The 23,857-nt window shown below is 45.6% G+C and overlaps 1 non-coding gene and 1 pseudogene across 1 annotated transcript; both read left to right on the top strand.

Moving 5' to 3' along the window:
- Nucleotides 1-1,410: 1,410 nt before the first annotated feature.
- LOC135570721 (nucleolar protein 58-like) lies at nucleotides 1,411-22,187 on the top strand (annotated as a pseudogene).
- Nucleotides 6,767-6,846, top strand: LOC135570730 (small nucleolar RNA SNORD11B). The gene has a single exon (XR_010463582.1). It is a non-coding gene; the product is annotated as a small nucleolar RNA SNORD11B (small nucleolar RNA).
- Nucleotides 22,188-23,857: the final 1,670 nt, after the last annotated feature.

Here is a 23,857-nt window from a genome sequence, read left to right as displayed (position 1 = left end):
AGCTGTTGGGAATGGGGTGCGTTCATCTTCCAATCAAAGATTTTTCGTCACGTGCACGGGATACTTACTTGCAAACTTTCCTCAACAGTGCATGATCAAAAATATACACACATAGCTAAGTAATAAAGTAGTTAAACATTTTTTTTGTTATGATTGGAAATCTATACAGTAGAAGACTATACAGAATAAACTATGAAATGTGCTAAAGTCATGTACTGGTAACATGGACTGTCTGTTAGAGCTGCGTAAATTCAAATCTGGTATCAGGATAAATATAACAATGAGTCACCGATTTTATACTATGTATTTTTTATTAGCTAAGTAATAAATGGCAAATGCAATTTTCGTATATACGGGCTCACTGTAATACCACGCAGGGCAGAACAGAGAACTGACAGGATGTATGTAAACAGTATTCTTTATACTGTGATAGACAGTTCCAACCCGTCTGTTGGCCTATAACAGTAGAGACTGGGCGTGGTTTAAACTTGCTCAGCCTATTGCAGGCGCTCAGGCGGGTCCCCGCCTCTTGGCGCTTCTGTTGATAGATGTAACTTGCTTGTGAAGAACATCCAGGCTCTCATGCTCCATACCGTTATCTCGCACCTGGCTCCTGTTATCTAACAAAAGACCGCTTGTTCTCGCAACACCCCGCTCTGCCTTTGTCTTGATTCTGCAGTCTCGTCCAGATCATCATGATATTTGAAGTTCTGTATGATAGCCACATTAGCTGCTAATTAGCATTTCCTTTGGGGGGGAGATTTAGATGGTAATCAAAACGTCACACTAGGGTAAGCGTACAGGAAACACAGCCCTGATTTTAAGTGTTTCGAAAATCCCCTATGGGAAAAATGAATGGTGGAAAAAACGATTGGAACCATTTCCATGTTTGACCACTAGGTTTTATGGGTATTATGACTCAGAATGTGGTACTTTATACAACTACTGCTGTACACACCTTTTCTATTTATATACTGTCCATAATGTATATATATATTTCTGTCTAGGTAGCCTAGTGGTTAATGTTGGGCCAGTAACAGAAAGTTCCCGGTTTTGAATACCCAAGCCTCCAAGGTAAAAAAAAGTATGTGCCCTTGAGCAAGGCATTTAACCTTAATTTGCTCAAGGGGCTCCGTACTACCATAGCTGACCCTGTAAAACAACTAACTGGTGTGTGACAGTAAACTTTTAAATATACTTTTTTTATTTTGGATTAATTCCTGTCTTATTTTGGGGGGATTTGCGTGTATCGTTTTGTACTGCAAGGTTTTACTGTATGGAAGGAACATGCACTGTTGGCGCTAGGAACATAAGCGCGATAACAACTGCAAAATACGTGTACGCGGTTCGCGACCAAAATGTTCTCGTCGGATTTGTTTGTCTCCAAATAGTTCACTCTGCCACTTCTCGCGATGTTAGAGAGAGGACGTGCTTCCGGGTGAGGCACACAGATCACCGCGTGGAACACATTCCCGTTGGAACTGCGACTAGCGAAGGCTTTCTAGGAGATAAGTTTGTTTCGGGTTTAAACTTGGTGAAAAAGCGTCAGAGATGCTTGTTTTATTTGAAACCGCTGCTGGTTATGCAATATTTAAAGTGAGTATTTAGCTAAAGTTATATTCTAATAATTTTAGATGGGTGCATGACAATTTTCAATCATTGAACCGGGTTCGCGGTGTAGCTAGCTAAATACCTTGTTTTCCTGGAGTAGCTAGATATTGTATTAAAATACAAAGTATTTCAATGTCAAGACCTGTTTAACATTGTTTATAGTACACATGGCTTCTCTATTTAGGTCGTCGTGGTAGTTCTCGCATGCAAACCTTTACCGCAACGAGGCCTTCTCATTCAACACGCTGCAGTTAAGCAACCACGTTGCATGTGGCAAGTTACCTAGATCTGCTGGATATACAGATACTTTGCTACCTTGGACTTGGCTTTAGTAATTATGCAACTATTTCAACCCGTTCTATTTTCGAAGTTAAATAATTTATTTGTTGCCAATGTTTACCCAACATTTCAAATAGGCTTCTCTTCCAAGTTAGCATAACTGGTGCGTGGTACTTTGGAGGGACCGCGTGCTGGCTTTCTTATCACACATTACTGACGGGTTTTAATGACAACACATGTAAACCGAGTTGAGTTAATGCAATTAATGTATGGTATGCCCGTGTACTTGATAGAACTTTAACCTTGTTTTGTTTCAGGTCCTCGATGAGTCAAAGCTCCAAGAGGTGGACAGTTTATGGAAGGAGTTCGAGACTCCGGAGAAGGCCAACAAAGTGTGAGTTATGTCTGGAGAGAGGAGTGTTTAGAGGGGAATACGTTGTCAATGAACAGTAGTATTACACATTATCAGCATAAGGAACATGTTTCTGGAGTTGACAAATAACATGTCGCTACCATTTCTCCTTCCAGAGTGAAGTTGAAGCACTTTGAGAAATTCCAGGACACAACAGAGGCCTTGGCAGGTAGACAGAATACTTTCACCTCTCCTGTTGTTGCTCACTATAGTTTACCAGTTAGTGCACAAGGGCTGCCAGTCAAGGCTTCTGCATGCTTCAGCTAGGTGAACCAACAGCGTGTTCGCATACTCCCTTAATTAAAAGACTGTTGCTTGAAAAATGAGAAAAGCGGCAATAGTAGTGTTTGTCCAACTTGAGAAGCCATAGCCAGTATACACTTCCTCAAACTAGTCAGAAATAATTGAAGATGGCTCAAGAAATGGCATATTTTTTTCCTTATTTTTATTTTTACAATTTTAAATCTACGTAAGCTGTGAGGTGCAGTATTTATGTAGTTTGAAAATGTGCATGAAAACGAGTATCGTTGAAGTGTGCAAAAACATCTGGGGAAAACACCTAACCGAAGACCAAACAAACACGCTTCTGAAGATATGCACTAACTAACCCCAACTGTTTGGGATGGGAAGCATGCAGAAGCCTTTAGGTGTTCAGCAGTATTCCTCACTACAGCTGAGACCACAGCTAACCTTAACCATCATAACAAACACTGACAGCAGCCGGTTGTTGAACTCACCCCCTAACAATGTTGAGTCTATGAATAGATACATATTACTAATGTCCTGTGTCTAAATGTTGGAACTATAACAGTCGTTTGTATATGTAGTGTATGTGGACACCCTGTCAAATTAGTGGATTCGGCTATTTTAGCCACATCCGTTGCTGACAGGTTAATAAAATCGAGCACACAGCCATGCAATCTCCATAGACAAACATTGCCGTCAGAGCAGCTCACAGATCACTGCACCTGAACATAGCCCATCTGTAAACAGCCACCTACCTCATCCCCATACTGTATTTATTTATCTTGCTCCTTTGCATCCCAGTATCTCTAATTGCATATTAATCTAATGCACATCCACCATTCCAGTGTTTAATCTCTATATTGTAATTGCTTTGCCACCATGGCCCATTTATTGCCGTACCTCCCTTATCTTACCTCATTGCACTCACTGTATATATACTTTTCCTATTGACTGTTTTGTTTATTCCATGTGTAACTCTGTTGTGTCAAATTGCTATTCTTTATCTTGGCCAGGTCACAGTTGCAAATGAGAACTTGTTCTCAACTGGCCTACCTGGTTTAATAGAAGTGAAATATATATATTTTTTATATTGGCGATAGAATGGCCGTACTGAAGAGCTCAGTCACTTCCAATGTGGCACCGTCATAGGATGCCACCATTCCAACAAGTCTGTCTACCACGTTTCTGCCTTACTAGAGTTGCCCCTGTTATTGAGAAGTGGAAACGTCTAGGAACAACAACGGCTCGGCTGCAACGTGGTAGACCATCAGGACACAGATGGAGTCCCTGATCACTGGGCTGCCCCCCCGGGAGATCAGCGCCATGTCTCTGGGACTGGCTCACAGGTAGGGTGGAACACAGACAACGCTTGGTGTTTTGGATTTATTAGGATCCCATTAAATGACGCCAACTGGTCTTATAACAAAAGACCTCATTACAAACACTTTATAATTGACTCACATCAATATGTAGTGTGTGTGTTGCCGATGATTATATCATGCTGTCTGAAACCTGGTGTGGATTTCCTCAGCATTCGTCACTACCCCTGAGGCAGCACCTCCCTCTGTCGTATTCATAGAAGACCTGAAAGGCTGCTATGGCAGATTCTGACCTGTTTCTGTTTCCTCAGTTTGTCCCGCTACAAGCTGAAGTTCAGCCCTGACAAAGTGGATACCATGATCGTTCAAGCTATCTGTAAGTACCTCCTCTTAGACCAGGGATGGGCATCTTTGATGGGGGTGGGGGCCACAAAAACCTCACGAGGGGCCGCAACACATCTCACATCAGTACCCCCCCCACCTTGAGAGCAAAACATTTTAGCGGCCCCCTCGCGTGACAGTGAAGAGAATTTCACTTTTAGCGTTCATTTCCTACAATTCTGCTATAGACTGTAGGCACATTAGTGCAGTTTTTATAAGATGATTGATCAATGAGCCCTGGTCGGTAATTCGACTACTGTGATTGGTTAGTTAGTCGAGGCTGACAGGCCAATGAGGTGAGTTCTCTCCCCAGTACAGGGATGTGGGTCCGCGGGCCTATAGGAGGTGGGCCAGTGGAAGCCTGCTGCTCATCCCTGTCCTCTGTCCATGTAAAGGGACAACATAATAGTATTATGGTCTGTAGCTCAGTAACAGGTGTGACTAGTATTATGGTCTGTAGCTCAGTAACAGGTGTAACTAGTATTATGGTCTGTAGCTCAGTAACAGGTGTGACTAGTATTATGGTCTGTAGCTCAGTAACAGGGGTAACTAGTATTATGGTCTGTAGCTCAGTAACAGGTGTGACTAGTATTATGGTCTGTAGACAGGTGTGACTAGTATTATGGTCTGTAGACAGGTGTGACTAGTATTATGGCCTGTAGACAGGTGTGACTAGTATTATGGTCTGTAGACAGGTGTGACTAGTATTATGGTCTGTAGCTCAGTAACAGGTGTGACTAGTATTATGGTCTGTAGCTCAGTAACAGGTGTGACTAGTATTATAGTCTGTAGCTCAGTAACAGGTGTGACTAGTATTATGGTCTGTAGACAGGTGTGACTAGTATTATGGTCTGTAGCTCAGTAACAGGTGTGACTAGTATTATGGTCTGTAGCTCAGTAACAGGTGTGACTAGTATTATGGTCTGTAGACGGGTGTGACTAGTATTATGGTCTGTAGACCGGTGTGACTAGTATTATGGTCTGTAGACAGGTGTGACTAGTATTATGGTCTGTAGACAGGTGTGACTAGTATTATGGTCTGTAGACAGGTGTGACTAGTATTATGGTCTGTAGCTCAGTAACAGGTGTGACTAGTATTATAGTCTGTAGCTCAGTAACAGGTGTGACTAGTATTATGGTCTGTAGACAGGTGTGACTAGTATTATGGTCTGTAGCTCAGTAACAGGTGTGACTAGTATTATGGTCTGTAGCTCAGTAACAGGTGTGACTAGTATTATGGTCTGTAGACGGGTGTGACTAGTATTATGGTCTGTAGACCGGTGTGACTAGTATTATGGTCTGTAGACAGGTGTGACTAGTATTATGGTCTGTAGACAGGTGTGACTAGTATTATGGTCTGTAGACAGGTGTGACTAGTATTATGGTCTGTAGCTCAGTAACAGGTGTGACTAGTATTATGGTCTGTAGCTCAGTAACAGGTGTGACTAGTATTATGGTCTGTAGCTCAGTAACAGGTGTGACTAGTATTATGGTCTGTAGACAGGTGTAACTAGTATTATGGTCTGTAGCTCAGTAACAGGTGTAACTAGTATTATGGGCTGTAGCTCAGTAACAGGGGTAACTAGTATTATGGGCTGTAGCTCAGTAACAGGTGTAACTAGTATTATGGGATGTAGCTCAGTAACAGGTGTAACTAGTATTATGGGCTGTAGCTCAGTAACAGGTGTAACTAGTATTATGGGCTGTAGCTCAGTAACAGGTGTAACTAGTATTATGGGCTGTAGCTCAGTAACAGGTGTAACTAGTATTATGGGCTGTAGCTCAGTAACAGGTGTAACTAGTATTATGGGCTGTAGCAGGTGTGACTAGTATTATGGTCTGTAGCTCAGTAACAGGGGTAACTAGTATTATGGGCTGTAGCTCAGTAACAGGTGTAACTAGTATTATGGGCTGTAGCTCAGTAACAGGTGTAACTAGTATTATGGTCTGTAGCTCAGTAACAGGTGTGACTAGTATTATGGTCTGTAGACAGGTGTAACTAGTATTATGGGCTGTAGCTCAGTAACAGGTGTAACTAGTGTTTTGATCTGTGCAGCTCTGCTGGATGACCTGGACAAGGAGCTCAACAACTACATCATGCGCTGTAGGGAGTGGTACGGCTGGCACTTCCCTGAGGTGGGGAAGATCATCACTGACAACCTGGCCTACTGCAAGAGTGTCCGGAAGATAGGCGCTCGTACCAACGTGGCAACCACCGACCTGTCTGAGCATCTCCCCGAGGAGGTGGAGGCAGAGGTCAAACTGGCTGCAGAGATCTCCATGGGAACGGAGGTGTCAGAGGAGGACATCGGCAACATCATGCACCTGTGTGACCAGGTGATAGAGAGATTACAGAGTACCGCACCCAACTGTACGACTATCTGAAGAACAGGATGATGGCTATCGCTCCCAACCTGACTGTCATGGTGGGGGAACTGGTAGGGGCACGGCTCATCTCTCACGCTGGTGAGTCATGATCTAACGGCCAATCACACAGCAGGAATCATTCACAACACAAAACAAGCGGTGATTAATATGACTATATGTCACAATCCTGAAACCTGATGCTTTTCAGTCACTACCTCATCTGAGCTTGAATTAAAACCTTTTACCTGGACACCTGTAGTAGGCAGCTGGAAACGCCCAAACTGCTCCTAAATGCTCTGGTTCTCTCTGACAGGGTCCCTGTTGAACCTGGCCAAGCACCCGGCCTCCACAGTCCAGATCCTGGGAGCAGAGAAGGCCCTGTTCAGAGCCCTGAAGACGCGCAGAGACACGCCCAAATATGGTCTCATCTACCACGCCTCTCTGGTGGGACAGACCTCGGCCAAGAACAAGGGCAAGGTGAGGCTTTTGTTCCAGCCATCACTAGAAGTAGAATGTCTCTCCACACTACAGTACTGTTGTCGTGTTCCAGGTGTGATCTAGTTCTAATCAGAATGTCTCTCCACAGTACTGTTGTCATGTTCCAGGTGTGATCTAATCAGAATGTCTCTCCACACTACAGTACTGTTGTCATGTTCCAGGTGTGATCTAGTTCTAATCAGAATGTCTCTCCACACTACAGTACTGTTGTCATGTTCCAGGTGTGATCTAATCAGAATGTCTCTCCACACTACAGTACTGCTGTCATGTTCCAGGTGTGATCTAGTTCTAATCAGAATGTCTCTCCACACTACAGTACTGTTGTCGTGTTCCAGGTGTGATCTAGTTCTAATCAGAATGTCTCTCCACACTACAGTACTGTTGTCGTGTTCCAGGTGTGATCTAGTTCTAATCAGAATGTCTCTCCACACTACAGTACTGTTGTCATGTTCCAGGTGTGATCTAATCAGAATGTCTCTCCACTACAGTACTGTTGTCATGTTCCAGGTGTGATCTAATCAGAATGTCTCCACACTACAGTACTGCTGTCGTGTTCCAGGTGTGATCTAGTTCTAATCAGAATGTCTCTCCACACTACAGTACTGTTGTCGTGTTCCAGGTGTGATCTAATCAGAATGTCTCTCCACACTACAGTACTGTTGTCGTGTTCCAGGTGTGATCTAGTTCTAATCAGAATGTCTCTCCACACTACAGTACTGTTGTCGTGTTCCAGGTGTGATCTAGTTCTAATCAGAATGTCTCTCCACACTACAGTACTGTTGTCGTGTTCCAGGTGTGTACTAGTTCTAATCAGAATGTCTCTCCACGCTACAGTACTGTTGTCGTGTTCCAGGTGTGTACTAGTTCTAATCAGAATGTCTCTCCACACTACAGTACTGTTGTCATGTTCCAGGTGTGATCTAGTTCTAATCAGAATGTCTCTCCACACTACAGTACTGTTGTCGTGTTCCAGGTGTGATCTAGTTCTAATCAGAATGTCTCTCCACTCTACAGTACTGCTGTCATGTTCCAGGTGTGATCTAGTTCTAATCAGAATGTCTCTCCACACTACAGTACTGCTGTCATGTTCCAGGTGTGATCTAGTTCTAATCAGAATGTCTCTCCACACTACAGTACTGCTGTCGTGTTCCAGGTGTGATCTAATCAGAATGTCTCTCCACACTACAGTACTGTTGTCGTGTTCCAGGTGTGATCTAATCAGAATGTCTCTCCACACTACAGTACTGTTGTCGTGTTCCAGGTGTGATCTAGTTCTAATCAGAATGTCTCTCCACACTACAGTACTGTTGTCGTGTTCCAGGTGTGATCTAATCAGAATGTCTCTCCACACTACAGTACTGTTGTCATGTTCCAGGTGTGATCTAATCAGAATGTCTCTCCACACTACAGTACTGTTGTCGTGTTCCAGGTGTGATCTAATCAGAATGTCTCTCCACACTACAGTACTGTTGTCGTGTTCCAGGTGTGATCTAATCAGAATGTCTCTCCACACTACAGTACTGTTGTCATGTTCCAGGTGTGATCTAATCAGAATGTCTCTCCACACTACAGTACTGCTGTCGTGTTCCAGGTGTGATCTAATCAGAATGTCTCTCCACACTACAGTACTGTTGTCATGTTCCAGGTGTGATCTAGTTCTAATCAGAATGTCTCTCCACACTACAGTACTGTTGTCGTGTTCCAGGTGTGATCTAGTTCTAATCAGAATGTCTCTCCACACTACAGTACTGTTGTCATGTTCCAGGTGTGATCTAGTTCTAATCAGAATGTCTCTCCACACTACAGTACTGCTGTCATGTTCCAGGTGTGATCTAGTTCTAATCAGAATGTCTCTCCACTCTACAGTACTGCTGTCATGTTCCAGGTGTGATCTAGTTCTAATCAGAATGTCTCTCCACACTACAGTACTGCTGTCATGTTCCAGGTGTGATCTAGTTCTAATCAGAATGTCTCTCCACTCTACAGTACTGTTGTCGTGTTCCAGGTGTGATCTAGTTCTAATCAGAATGTCTCTCCACTCTACAGTACTGTTGTCATGTTCCAGGTGTGATCTAATCAGAATGTCTCTCCACACTACAGTACTGTTGTCGTGTTCCAGGTGTGATCTAATCAGAATGTCTCTCCACTCTACAGTACTGCTGTCATGTTCCAGGTGTGATCTAGTTCTAATCAGAATGTCTCTCCACTCTACAGTACTGTTGTCGTGTTCCAGGTGTGATCTAATCAGAATGTCTCTCCACTCTACAGTACTGTTGTCATGTTCCAGGTGTGATCTAGTTCTAATCAGAATGTCTCTCCACTCTACAGTACTGTTGCCGTGTTCCAGGTGTGATCTAGTTCTAATCAGAACGTCTCTCCACACTACAGAAACATGTCAAACAATGTTTTATATTCAATCCTCAGGTTGTTTTTAGCCTAAATAATCGATAATATTTCAACCGGACAATAACGTTGTCAATATAAAAGGTAAACAAGAAAGGCACGCTCTCGGGATTGAGCATGAAAAAGCTCTGACACTGTAGGGTCCAGTCATTCAGACTGCTCTTACTCCTGCATTTTTCAGAATAACAAACCTGAAACCATTTCTGAATACTGCTGACATCTCGTGGAAGGCATAGGAACTGCATAGCAACTGAGTCATAAGTCAACGGATACTGTAATGGCATTGTATAGAGAACTAGAACAAACAAACAAAAATCTACTTCCTGGATGGATTTTTCTCAGGTTTTCGCCTGCCAAATCCGTTCTGCTATACTCAGACATTATTTGAACCACTTTGGAAACTTTTGAGGGTTTTCTATCCAAATCTATGCATATCCTAGCTTCTGGGACTGAGTAGCAGGCAGTTTAGTTTGGGCACGCTTTTCATCCTAAATTCCTGAATGTTGCCCCCTACCCTAATGAAGTTAAACAGTGATATCCTGCTAGTCACCTACTCTGCTAGTCCCCTACTCATCTCCTACTCTGCTAGTCCCCTACTCATCTCCTACTCTGCTAGTCCCCTACTCTGCTAGTCCCCTACTCATCTCCTACTCTACCGGTCCCCTAATATTGTGCTGACCCTGTTTTATCCCTTCAGATCAGAAGAATCAGTGGAACAGGCAAAGCCATGGCGAAGTCTGACAAATACCAACACAAGAGGTGAGTTAACCCTGGAAACTACTGTATTGGGTAACTAACCTTCTGTCGCGTCTCTCTGGTAACTGACCTTCTGTCGCGTCTCTCTGGTAACTGACCTTCTGTCGCGTCTCTCTAGTAACTAACCTTCTGTCGCTTCTCTCTGGTAACTAACCTTCTGTCGCGTCTCTCTGGTAACTGACCTTCTGTCGCGTCTCTCTGGTAACTGACCTTCTGTCGCGTCTCTCTGGTAACTGACCTTCTGTCGCGTCTCTCTGGTAACTGACCTTCTGTCGCGTCTCTCTGGTAACTGACCTTCTGTCGCGTCTCTCTGGTAACTAACCTTCTGTCGCTTCTCTCTGGTAACTAACCTTCTGTCTCGTCTCTCTGGTAACTGACCTTCTGTCGCGTCTCTCTGGTAACTGACCTTCTGTCGCGTCTCTCTGGTAACTGACCTTCTGTCGCGTCTCTCTGGTAACTGACCTTCTGTCGCGTCTCTCTGGTAACTGACCTTCTGTCGCGTCTCTCTGGTAACTGACCTGTCGCGTCTCTCTGGTAACTGACCTTCTGTCGCGTCTCTCTGGTAACTGACCTGTCGCGTCTCTCTGGTAACTGACCTTCTGTCGCGTCTCTCTGGTAACTGACCTTCTGTCGCGTCTCTCTGGTAACTGACCTTCTGTCGCGTCTCTCTGGTAACTGACCTTCTGTCGCGTCTCTCTGGTAACTGACCTTCTGTCGCGTCTCTCTGGTAACTGACCTTCTGTCGCGTCTCTCTGGCAACTGACCTTCTGTCGCGTCTCTCTGGTAACTGACCTTCTGTCGCGTCTCTCTGGTAACTGACCTGTCGCGTCTCTCTGGTAACTGACCTTCTGTCGCGTCTCTCTGGTAACTGACCTGTCGCGTCTCTCTGGTAACTGACCTGTCGCGTCTCTCTGGTAACTGACCTTCTGTCGCGTCTCTCTGGTAACTGACCTTCTGTCGCGTCTCTCTGGTAACTGACCTGTCGCGTCTCTCTGGTAACTGACCTTCTGTCGCGTCTCTCTGGTAACTGACCTTCTGTCGCGTCTCTCTGGTAACTGACCTTCTGTCGCGTCTCTCTGGCAACTGACCTTCTGTCGCGTCTCTCTGGTAACTGACCTTCTGTCGCGTCTCTCTGACCTTCTGTCGCGTCTCTCTGACCTTCTGTCGCGTCTCTCTGACCTTCTGTCGCGTCTCTCTGACCTTCTGTCGCGTCTCTCTGACCTTCTGTCGCGTCTCTCTGGTAACGGATCTTCTGTCGCGTCTCTCTGGTAACGGACCTTCTGTCGCGTCTCTGGTAACTGACCTTCTGTCGCGTCTCTCTGGTAACTGACCTTCTGTCGCGTCTCTCTGGTAACTGACCTTCTGTCGCGTCTCTCTGGCAACTGACCTTCTGTCGCGTCTCTCTGGTAACTGACCTTCTGTCGCGTCTCTCTGGTAACTGACCTGTCGCGTCTCTCTGGTAACTGACCTTCTGTCGCGTCTCTCTGGTAACGGACCTTCTGTCGCGTCTCTGGTAACTGACCTTCTGTCGCGTCTCTCTGGTAACTGACCTTCTGTCGCGTCTCTCTGGTAACTGACCTTCTGTCGCGTCTCTCTGGTAACTGACCTTCTGTCGCGTCTCTCTGGCAACTGACCTTCTGTCGCGTCTCTCTGGTAACTGACCTTCTGTCGCGTCTCTCTGGTAACTGACCTGTCGCGTCTCTCTGGTAACTGACCTTCTGTCGCGTCTCTCTGGTAACTGACCTTCTGTCGCGTCTCTCTGGTAACTGACCTTCTGTCGCGTCTCTCTGGTAACTGACCTTCTGTCGCGTCTCTCTGGTAACTGACCTTCTGTCGCGTCTCTCTGGCAACTGACCTTCTGTCGCGTCTCTCTGGTAACTGACCTTCTGTCGCGTCTCTCTGACCTTCTGTCGCGTCTCTCTGACCTTCTGTCGCGTCTCTCTGACCTTCTGTCGCGTCTCTCTGACCTTCTGTCGCGTCTCTCTGACCTTCTGTCGCGTCTCTCTGACCTTCTGTCGCGTCTCTCTGACCTTCTGTCGCGTCTCTTTGACCTTCTGTCGCGTCTCTCTGACCTTCTGTCGCGTCTCTCTGACCTTCTGTCGCGTCTCTCTGACCTTCTGTCGCGTCTCTCTGACCTTCTGTCGCGTCTCTCTGGTAACTGACCAACTGTCGCGTCTCTCTGGTAACTGACCAACTGTCGCGTCTCTCTGGTAACGGATCTTCTGTCGCGTCTCTCTGGTAACGGACCTTCTGTCGCGTCTCTGGTAACTGACCTTCTGTCGCGTCTCTCTGGTAACTGACCTTCTGTCGCGTCTCTCTGGTAACTGACCTTCTGTCGCGTCTCTCTGGTAACTGACCTTCTGTCGCGTCTCTCTGGTAACGTCACCGGCTGTCCCCAACAACAAGTCTTGGTTGTGTCTTTGGCATAATTAAAACTGATGACTTATTTATCAAATAACTCTCTAATTATTATTACGTGATTAAACTGATTAATCATGTAACTGTAATTAACTAGGAAGTCGGGGCACCAAGTAAAATATTCAGTTTACAACGTTATAATTTTCCTAATATAACTTTCAGAAATATAATATCTGATCACATAGTCTTCTGATTAATTCATTATTTACCTCGCATTAGTCTCATTCCAAACGTCGTAAATTGTTGGTTATCTGCACGAACAAAGTCTTCACTGAATCATCCATACATCAATTGTCTTAAAATAATTGATTTACTAAGTAATTCACAGAAATGCGTCACACATACATTTACATTACATTTACATTTAAGTCATTTAGCAGACGCTCTTATCCAGAGCGACTTACAAATTGGTGCATTCACCTTATGACCTCCAGTGGAACAGTAGTGCATCTAAATCTTTTCAGGGGAGGGGGTGAGAGGGATTACTTTATCCTATCCTAGGTATTCCTTAAAGAGGTGGGGTTTCAGGTGTCTCCGGAAGGTGGTGATTGACTCCGCTGTCCTGGCGTCGTGAGGGAGTTTGTTCCACCATTGGGGGGCCAGAGCAGCGAACAGTTTTGACTGGGCTGAGCGGGAACTGTACTTCCTCAGTGGTAGGGAGGCGAGCAGGCCAGAGGTGGATGAACGCAGTGCCCTTGTTTGGGTGTAGGGCCTGATCAGAGCCTGGAGGTACTGAGGTGCCGTTCCCCTCACAGCTCCGTAGGCAAGCACCATGGTCTTGTAGCGGATGCGAGCTTCAACTGGAAGCCAGTGGAGGGAGCGGAGGAGCTGGTGACGTGGAGAGAACTTGGGAAGGTTGAACACCAGACGGGCTGCGGCGTTCTGGATGAGTTGTAGGGGTTTAATGGCACAGGCAGGGAGCCCAGCCAACAGCGAGTTGCAGTAATCCAGACGGGAGATGACAAGTGCCTGGATTAGGACCTGCGCCGCTTCCTGTGTGAGGCAGGGTCGACTCTGCGGATGTTGTAGAGCATGAACCTACAGGAACGGGCCACCGCCTTGATGTTAGTTGAGAACGACAGGGTGTTGTCCAGGATCACGCCAAGGTTCTTAGCGCTCTGGGAGGAGGACACAATGGAGTTGTCAACCGTGATGGCGAGATCATGGAACGGGCAGTCCTTCCCGGGAGGAAGAGCAGTTCCGTCTTGCCGAGGTTCAGCTTGAGGTGGTGATCCGTCATCCACACGGATATGTCTGCCAGACATGCAGAGATTCGATTCGCCACCTGGTCATCAGAAGGGGGAAAGGAGAAGATTAATTGTGTGTCGTCTGCATAGCAATGATAGGAGAGACCATGTGAGGTTATGACAGAGCCAAGTGACTTGGTGTATAGCGAGAATAGGAGAGGGCCTAGAACAGAGCCCTGGGGGACACCAGTGGTGAGAGCACGTGGTGTGGAGACGGATTCTCGCCACGCCACCTGGTAGGAGCGACCTGTCAGGTAGGACGCAATCCAAGCGTGGGCCGCGCCGGAGATGCCCAACTCGGAGAGGGTGGAGAGGAGGATCTGATGGTTCACAGTATCGAAGGCAGCCGATAGGTCTAGAAGGATGAGAGCAGAGGAGAGAGAGTTAGCTTTAGCAGTGCGGAGCGCCTCCGTGATACAGAGAAGAGCAGTCTCAGTTGAATGACTAGTCTTGAAACCTGACTGATTTGGATCAAGAAGGTCATTCTGGGAGAGATAGCGGGAGAGCTGGCCAAGGACGGCACGTTCAAGAGTTTTGGAGAGAAAAGAAAGAAGGGATACTGGTCTGTAGTTGTTGACATCGGAGGGATCGAGTGTAGGTTTTTTCAGAAGGGGTGCAACTCTCGCTCTCTTGAAGACGGAAGGGACGTAGCCAGCGGTCAGGGATGAGTTGATGAGCGAGGTGAGGTAAGGGAGGAGGTCTCCGGAAATGGTCTGGAGAAGAGAGGAGGGGATAGGGTCAAGCGGGCAGGTTGTAGGGCGGCCGGCCGTCACAAGACGCGAGATTTCATCTGGAGAGAGAGGGGAGAAAGAGGTCAGAGCACAGGGTAGGGCAGTAGGGCAGTGTGAGCAGAACCAGCGGTGTCGTTTGACTTAGCAAACGAGGATCGGATGTCGTCTGACCTTCTTTTCAAAATGGTTGACGAAGTCATCTGCAGAGAGGGAGGAGGGGGGGGAGGGGGAGGAGGATTCAGGAGGGAGGAGAAGGTTGCAAAGAGCTTCCTAGGGTTAGAGGCAGATGCTTGGAATTTAGAGTGGTAGAAAGTGGCTTTAGCAGCAGAGAGAGAAGAGGAAAATGTAGAGAGGAGGGAGTGAAAGGATGTCAGGTCCGCAGGTAAGGCGAGTTTTCCTCCATTTCCGTCTCTCGGCTGCCCGGAGCCCTGTTCTGTGAGCTCGCAATGAGTCGTCGAGCCACGGAGCGGGAGGAGGACCGAGCCGGCCTGGAGGATAGGGGACATAGAGAGTCAAAGGATGCAGAAAGGGAGGAGAGGAGGGTTGAGGAGGCAGAATCAGGAGATAGGTTGGAGAAGGTTTGAGCAGAGGGAAGAGATGATAGGATGGAAGAGGAGAGAGTAGCGGGGATCAAGCGAAGGTTGGGACGGCGCGATACCATTAGTAGGGGCAGTGTGGGAAGTGTTGGATGAGAGCGAGAGGAAAAGGATACAAGGTAGTGGTCGGAGACTTGGAGGGGAGTTGCAACGAGGTTAGTGGAAGAACAGCATCTAGTAAAGATGAGGTCGGCGTATTTCCTGCCTTGTGAGTAGGGGGAAGGTGAGAGGGTGAGGTCAAAGAGGAGAGGAGTGGAAAGAAGGAGGCAGAGAGGAATGAGTCAAAGGTAGGCGTGGGGAGGTTAAAGTCGCCCAGAACTGTGAGAGGTGAGCCGTCCTCAGGAAAGGAGCTTATCAAGGCATCAAGCTCATTGATGAACTCTCCGAGGGAACCTGGAGGGCGATAAATGATAAGGATGTTAAGCTTGAAAGGGCTGGTAACTGTGACAGCATGGAATTCATACCATATAATTTCTTTGGAAATATATTTTGTATGTGCCATGGTTTGATCAATTTGATTTCCATTGATAATTTGTGATTTGTCAGCACATTCAACTATGTAAAGAAAAAAGTATTTAAGAATATTTCATTCATTCAGATCTAGGATGTGTTATTTTAGTGTTCCCTTTATGTTTTTGAGCAGTATATTTCCAAAGAAAGGAGGATGTGCCCTAATGGCGGCTTGTTAGACAGTGATAATTATAACAATTGAAATGCTAATCCTTCACACATGAAAGCTCATTCGGGAATTATTGCAATCAATATATATATTTACGCTCAGTGTGTCGTCGGTATCTCTGTTGAAACGCTTGTTTCTGTTGGAGAGTTTGTCCGCTCTCTCTCTGTCGTGGTTAGAATAGCTGGTTCAGTGACATTCATTCATGTCGTTATAGGATAGAGAGTTTGTCCGCTCTCTCTCTCGTGGTTAGAATGGCTGGTTCAGTGACATTACTTCATGTCGTTATAGGATAGAGTTTGTCCGCTCTCTCTCTGTCGTGGTTAGAATGGCGGTATCGATAGTCTTAAGAGTTTTACCACGTGGTATGGTTAAAAGATTCAGCCATCTACTCAAACCTTAGGTTTATGGTCTCTACTCAAACCTTAGGTTTATGGTCTCTACTCAAACCTTAGGTTTATGGTCTCTACTCAAACCTGGGCCCTCTTGTGGTAAGCTGGTCTGCAACCTTAAGCCATCTTGTAATTGGGGTGAGCTGGTCTGGTGATAGAAAACCCGGGTTTTATTCGGAAGAGCAGAAAAGGGCCTGTCCCAGGACACCAGACCATAACTGGGCTCAGGGGGCGGTCCTCTGATTTAGTTAAACTCCAACTTGGTCTGGGGGAGGCCCTATGCTCGCAACTTGGTCTGGGGGAGGGCCCTATGCTCGCAACTTGGTCTGGGGGAGGGCCCTATGCTCGCAACTTGGTCTGGGGGAGGGGGCCCGCAATGTCTGGGGGGCCCTATGCTCGCAACTTGGTCTGGGGGGCCCTATGCTCGCAACTTGGTCTGGGGGCCCTATGCTCGCAACTTGGTCTGGGGGGCCCTATGCTCGCAACTTGGTCTGGGGGAGGCCCTATGCTCTCAACTTGGTCTGGGGGGGCCCTATGCTCTCAACTTGGTCTGGGGGAGGCCCTATGCTCGCAACTTGGTCTGGGGGGGGCCCTATGCTCGCAACTTGGTCTGGGGGCCCCTATGCTCTCAACTTGGTCTGTGGGGGGCCCTATGCTCTCAACTTGGTCTGGGGGGGGGCCTATGCTCGCAACTTGGTCTGGGGGAGGGGGCCCTATGCTCGCAACTTGGTCTGGGGGGAGGGGGCCCTATGCTCGCAACTTGGTCTGGGGGAGGGGGCCCTATGCTCTCAACTTGGTCTGGGGGCCTATGCTCTCAACTTGGTCTGGGGGAGGCCCTATGCTCGCAACTTGGTCTGGGGGCCCTATGCTCGCAACTTGGTCTGGGGGGAGGCCCTATGTATCAACTTGGTCTGGGGGGGGAGGCCCTATGTATCAACTTGGTCTGGGGGGGCCCTATGCTCGCAACTTGGTCGGGGGGGGGCCTATGCTCACAACTTGGTCTGGGGGGGGCCTATGCTCACAACTTGGTCTGGGGGGCCCTATGCTGGGGGGGGGGGGGGGCCTATGCTCACAACTTGGTCGGGGGGGTGCCTATGCTCACAACTTGGTCTGGGGGGGCCTATGCTAGCAACTTGGTCTGGGGGAGGCCCTATGCTCGCAACTTGGTCTGGGGGGGGCCCTATGCTCGCAACTTGGTCTGGGGGGGGTGGGCTTGCTTGAAATATTTTTTTAAATATTCTGTGCCCTGTTTCCCCCGCCAGTGAGCTCGGGACAGACAACTGTAGGCTATTTGATCAAGAGATAGGAAGTAATCAGGTAGCCTTATTTTATGACGTTTCCATTGGATCCGAGCAGGACATGAGTGGTCAAAAAGGAGAGAGCTGGGAATATTTTTCAAATACATTGAGGAACTTTTGTAATTCTCAATGGATGGTAAAACGGTATGTTTGCTTGCTGTTTTGAGGTGACAAAGCATTACTTTGAGAAGCTCCACAGGTCATTAGTGGTGCGTTAAGCCCATCAGAAATACTATCAGATGGGCACATTTGTAAGCCTACATTGGCGCGCAGGCTAGGCAGCATATAGGTCTACTGCTATGCGTTCGCGTTCTTACTCAACATTGACAGGAGCGCTGCCAAACAGAATAAGGACTAAATTAACTGGTAAATGAAATGCTAGAAACACAGTTTCTCTCACAAGTGTAGCATAGGTTGTGCACTCTGCAAACAATGTGTCCACTCCAACAATGAGAATGCTGAAAGACTGATATATTGAATGCGTTAACTGAAATTACCATAACCAAACAAGCATTGTAGATTGTAAATGATAGGAATGAAGGGTAAATGTAGTACTGGTGATATATGTAATGGGGAATTGATATACACTAACAATCAAACGCAAACATTTCACTGAGATGGTGGTGAATCAGAAAGGTGTCTCGTGTGCCATAAATTGACTTGCTACTGCTCAACTAAAACATCTTGGTCGCCCAACAGCCTTTAACCTCTTGCCTCTACTTGGGATGCTTGCGTCCCAACTAGAGCTCTGGAAATGAAAATGCGCTACGCTAAATGCTAATAGTATTAGTTAAAACTCAAAAGTTCATTAAAATACACATGCAGGGTATCAAATTAAAGCTACACTCGTGAATCCAGGCAACAAGTCAGATTTTTAAAATGCTTTTCGGCGACAGCATGAGAAGCTATTATCTGATAGCATGCACCAATACACTACAACACAAAAGCACAGCAGGGGACGTAAACAAAATAATTAGCATTTCGGCGTTACACAAACCGCACAATAAAATAGAAAACAGTCATTACCTTTCACCATCTTCTTTGTTGGCACTCCTAGATGTCCCATAAACACTATTGGGTCTTTATTTCGATTAAATCGGGCCATATAAAGCCAATATATCGTTATATGTAGACTGTGTGATAAACGAAAAAAACAGCGATTTCACAACGTAACGTCATTTTTTAAAATTCAAAAAGTAGACGATAAACTTTCACAAAACACTTCAAAATACGTTTGTAATGCTACTTTAGGTATTAGTAAACGTTAATAAGCGATAAAAATCATCCATAGGCGATGTCAAAATCATTAGCTGTCGTCTTGGAAAAAATTTCACGAGAGAGCTCTTCCGGAATGATCTGGGCGGAGACCGGAGGTAAGTGGTGCCCCTGTTTCGGTTCAACCAAGAATCAAAGAGGATTCAATTCACAAGACTCTAGACAACATGGGGATGCTGTGGGAGTTGAATGCTCGGTCTTATCTAATTCGGCTCACTGTTAACAATTGCTGGAAGTGGCGCAAGGATATTTATTTCCATTTTCTGTGATCAGGTTTTCCTGCGCTTTCCGATGTAACGCACGTTATGTAATAGCCACAGTCGTGATTTAACCAGTTTTAAAAACGTCCGAGGGTTTCCTATCCACACATTCTAACCATATGAACGTACTATATTCCTGGCATGAGTAGCAGGGCGCTGAAATGTTGCGCGATTTTTAACAAAATGTTCAAAAAAGTAGAGGGTAGGAGCAACTAGTTAAACCAATCAATCGACCGTTGGCTAATTACCAACTGTGCTGTTAACTAACGTTCTGTCATGTCTCCGTAGTGACGTGAAGGTGTACGACCCCTCCGGAGACTCCACCCTCCCCTCTGTTTCCAAGAAGAGGAAGTTTGAGGAGGTGGAGGAGGAAGAGGTGGCCACACCGGTGACAGTCAAAACCAAGAAACCCAAGAAAGAACCTGTGGAAGGTCAGTTGAGTAACTCTTAGCCATAATCCTGTTGTATAACACAACCCATAACATGAGACCATAATACACCATCCATCCTGTTATATAACACAACCCATAATACACCATCCATCCTGTTATATAATACACCATCCATCCTGTTCTATAACACAACCCATAATACACCATCCATCCTGTTCTATAATACACCATCCATCCTGTTATATAACACAACCCATAATACACCATCCATCCTGTTATTTAACACAACCCATAATATACCATCCATCCTGTTATATAATATACCATCCATCCTGTTATATAACACAACCCATAATACACCATCCATCCTGTTATATAACACAACCCATAATACACCATCCATCCTGTTATATAATATACCATCCATCCTGTTATATAACACAACCCATAATATACCATCCATCCTGTTCTATAATACACCATCCATCCTGTTATATAACACAACCCATAATACACCATCCATCCTGTTATATAATATACCATCCATCCTGTTATATAACACAACCCATAATATACCATCCATCCTGTTCTATAATACACCATCCATCCTGTTATATAACACAACCCATAATACACCATCCATCCTGTTCTATAACACAACCCATAATATACCATCCATCCTGTTATATAACACAACCCATAATACACCATCCATCCTGTTATATAACACAACCCATAATACACCATCCATCCTGTTATATAACACAACCCATATTACACCATCCATCCTGTTATATAACCCAACCCATAATACACCATCCATCCTGTTATATAACACAACCCATAATACACCATCCATCCTGTTATATAACACAACCCATAATACACCATCCATCCTGTTATATAACACAACCCATAATATACCATCCATCCTGTTATATAACACAACCCATAATACACCATCCATCCTGTTATATAACACAACCCATAATACACCATCCATCCTGTTATATAACACAACCCATATTACACCATCCATCCTGTTATATAACCCAACCCATAATACACCATCCATCCTGTTATATAACACAACCCATAATACACCATCCATCCTGTTATATAACACAACCCATAATACACCATCCATCCTGTTATATAATACACCATCCATCCTGTTATATAATACACCATCCATCCTGTTCTATAACCCACCATCCATCCTGTTCTATAACACAACCCATAATACACCATCCATCCTGTTATATAATACACCATCCATCCTGTTATATAACCCAATCCATAATACACCATCCATCCTGTTCTATAACACACCATCCATCCTGTTCTATAACACACCATCCATCCTGTTCTATAACCCAACCCATAATACACCATCCATCCTGTTCTATAACACAACCCATAATACACCATCCATCCTGTTCTATAACACAACCCATAATACACCATCCATCCTGTTCTATAATACACCATCCATCCTGTTCTATAATACACCATCCATCCTGTTCTATAACCCAACCCATAATACACCATCCATCCTGTTCTATAATACACCATCCATCCTGTTCTATAACACAACCCATAATACACCATCCATCCTGTTATATAACACAACCCATAATACACCATCCATCCTGTTCTATAACCCAATCCATATCATGAGGTTCTCAGCCGTCTGTTAAGTGCTGTTGTCTCAAGGTGCTTTCTGTTTTCATTCAGAACCAGAGGCTTCAACGGCAGCAGAAGAAACTCCCAAGAAGAAAAAGAAGTCTAAGAAAGCCGAGGAGGACGTAAAGGAAGAGGAAGAGGAGGCGACCTTCTCTCCCACAGAGGAAGTACGTAGCTGATGGGGACATGCCTCCAGAATATATATATTCCTGCTCATCTAAGCCGTTCTGCCTGAACCAACATACTAATTTGTTATTTCTTGTGATTTACAGTCGTCAAAGAAGAAGAAGAAGAAGAAAAAGGTCAAGGAGGAAGAGGGAGATTAATCTGGTTGGGGAGAAACTGTATTATATTAGAACTTTTAGTTGTGGTTGTATCTACCAGGGCCAGACTGACTCGTGTATCTGACCGTTTAAAGACTAGAGAACTGGAGACGGAGGTTATTTCAGACCAGCAGCTGATCTGTTATGAGACTTGATGATGTATCGGACCGTTTAAAGACTAGAGAACTGGAGACGGAGGTTATTTCAGACCAGCAGCTGATCTGTTATGAGACTTGATGATGTATCGGACCGTTTAAAGACTAGAGAACTGGAGACGGAGGTTATTTCAGACCAGCAGCTGATCTGTTATGAGACTTGATGATGTATCTGACCGTTTAAAGACTAGAGAACTGGAGACGGAGGTTATTTCAGACCAGCAGCTGATCTGTTATGAGACTTGATGATGTAAATCCTCCTGTGGATTTGAGTTTAAGATGAACCTTTAGTTTACTGTAACCTCTTATTATTACTAATCAACTAAAGACCCAATAGACTGTCTACAATATCAATGTCCATGTTAAAACACTTCCTTCCTCCACTGGTTTAACGATGTGCCTTTTTTAAAAGATGGGTTTTTCTGCTGTCTTTGTCCATAAGTGATTAAATCCATTTTCTCAGTCAGCGGTATTTCCTTTCATTCCAGCTATGGTGGATTCAGACCCCTTGACTTTGTCCACCTTTTGTTACGTTACAGCCTTATTCTAACATGATTCAATAGTTTTTCCCATTAATTTACACACGATGCCCCCCAAATGACAAAGCTAAACAAGTTTAGAAATGTGTACATTTATTCAAAATACAAAACTAACATATCGCATTTAGTCACTTCACCCCTTCCTACATGTGCAAATTACCGCAACTAACCTGTACCCCCATTCTGACTCAATACCTGTACCCTCCACACTGACTCTGTACCGGTACCCCCTGTATATAGACTCAGTACCTGTACCCCCGACACTGACTCAGTACCTACTAACAGGTACCCCTTGTATATAGACTCCACACTGACTCGGTACCGGTACCCCCTGTATATAGACTCCACACTGACTCTGTACCGGTACCCCCTGTATATAGACTCCACACTGACTCTGTACCTGTACCCCCTGTATATAGACTCAGTACCTGTACCCCTTGTATATAGACTCAGTACCTGTACCCCCTGTATATAGACTCAGTACCGGTACCCCCTGTATATAGACTCCACACTGACTCAGTACCTGTACCCCCTGTATATAGACTCCACACTGACTCAGTACCGGTACCCCCTGTATATAGACTCCACATTGACTCTGTACCGGTACCCCCTGTATATAGCCTCCACACTGACTGTACCGGTACCCCCTGTATATAGCCTCCACACTGACTCGGTACCGGTACCCCCTGTATATAGCCTCCACACTGACTCTGTACCGGTACCCCCTGTATATAGACTCCACACTGACTCGGTACCCCCTGTATATAAACTCCACACGGACTCTGTACCGGTACCCCCTGTATATAGACTCCACACTGACTCGGTACCCCTGTATATAGCCTCCACATTGACTCTGAACCCCTGTATATAGACTCCACACGGACTCTGTACCGGTACCCCCTGTATATAGACTCCACACTGACTCTGTACCGGTACCCCCTGTATATAGACTCCACACTGACTCGGTACCGGTACCCCCTGTATATAGCCTCCACACTGACTCTGTACCCCCTGTATATAGCCTCCACACTGACTCGGTACCGGTACCCCCTGTATATAGCCTCCACATTGACTCTGTACCCCCTGTATATAGCCTCCACATTGACTCTGTACCGGTACCCCCTGTATATAGACTCCACACTGACTCGGTACCGGTACCCCCTGTATATAGACTCCACATTGACTCGGTACCGGTACCCCTTGTATATAGACTCCACACTTACTTGGTACCTGTACCCCCTGTATATAGACTCGTTAGTGTTACTTTTATTACATTTTATACTTCAGTTTATTTGGTAAATATTTTATTACCTTCATTGAACTGCACTGTTAAGGGCTTGTCAGTCAGCATTTCACAGTAAGGTCTACACTGTTGGTTAAGGGCTGGTCAGTCAGTATTTCACAATAAGGTCTACACTGTTGGTTAAGGGCTTGTCAGCATTTCACAGTAAGGTCTACACTGTTGGTTAAGGGCTTGTCAGTCAGCATTTCACAGTAAGGTCTACACTGTTGGTTAAGGGCTTGTCAGTCAGCATTTCACAGTAAGGTCTACACTGTTGGTTAAGGGCTTGTCAGTCAGCATTTCACAGTAAGGTTT

This window comes from Oncorhynchus nerka, unplaced genomic scaffold, assembly GCF_034236695.1.
Source record: "Oncorhynchus nerka isolate Pitt River unplaced genomic scaffold, Oner_Uvic_2.0 unplaced_scaffold_909, whole genome shotgun sequence".
In the NCBI taxonomy this organism is placed as follows: domain Eukaryota; kingdom Metazoa; phylum Chordata; class Actinopteri; order Salmoniformes; family Salmonidae; genus Oncorhynchus; species Oncorhynchus nerka.
Note: the sequence above shows the minus strand (reverse complement) of the source record. Positions and strands in the feature narration are given on the sequence as shown.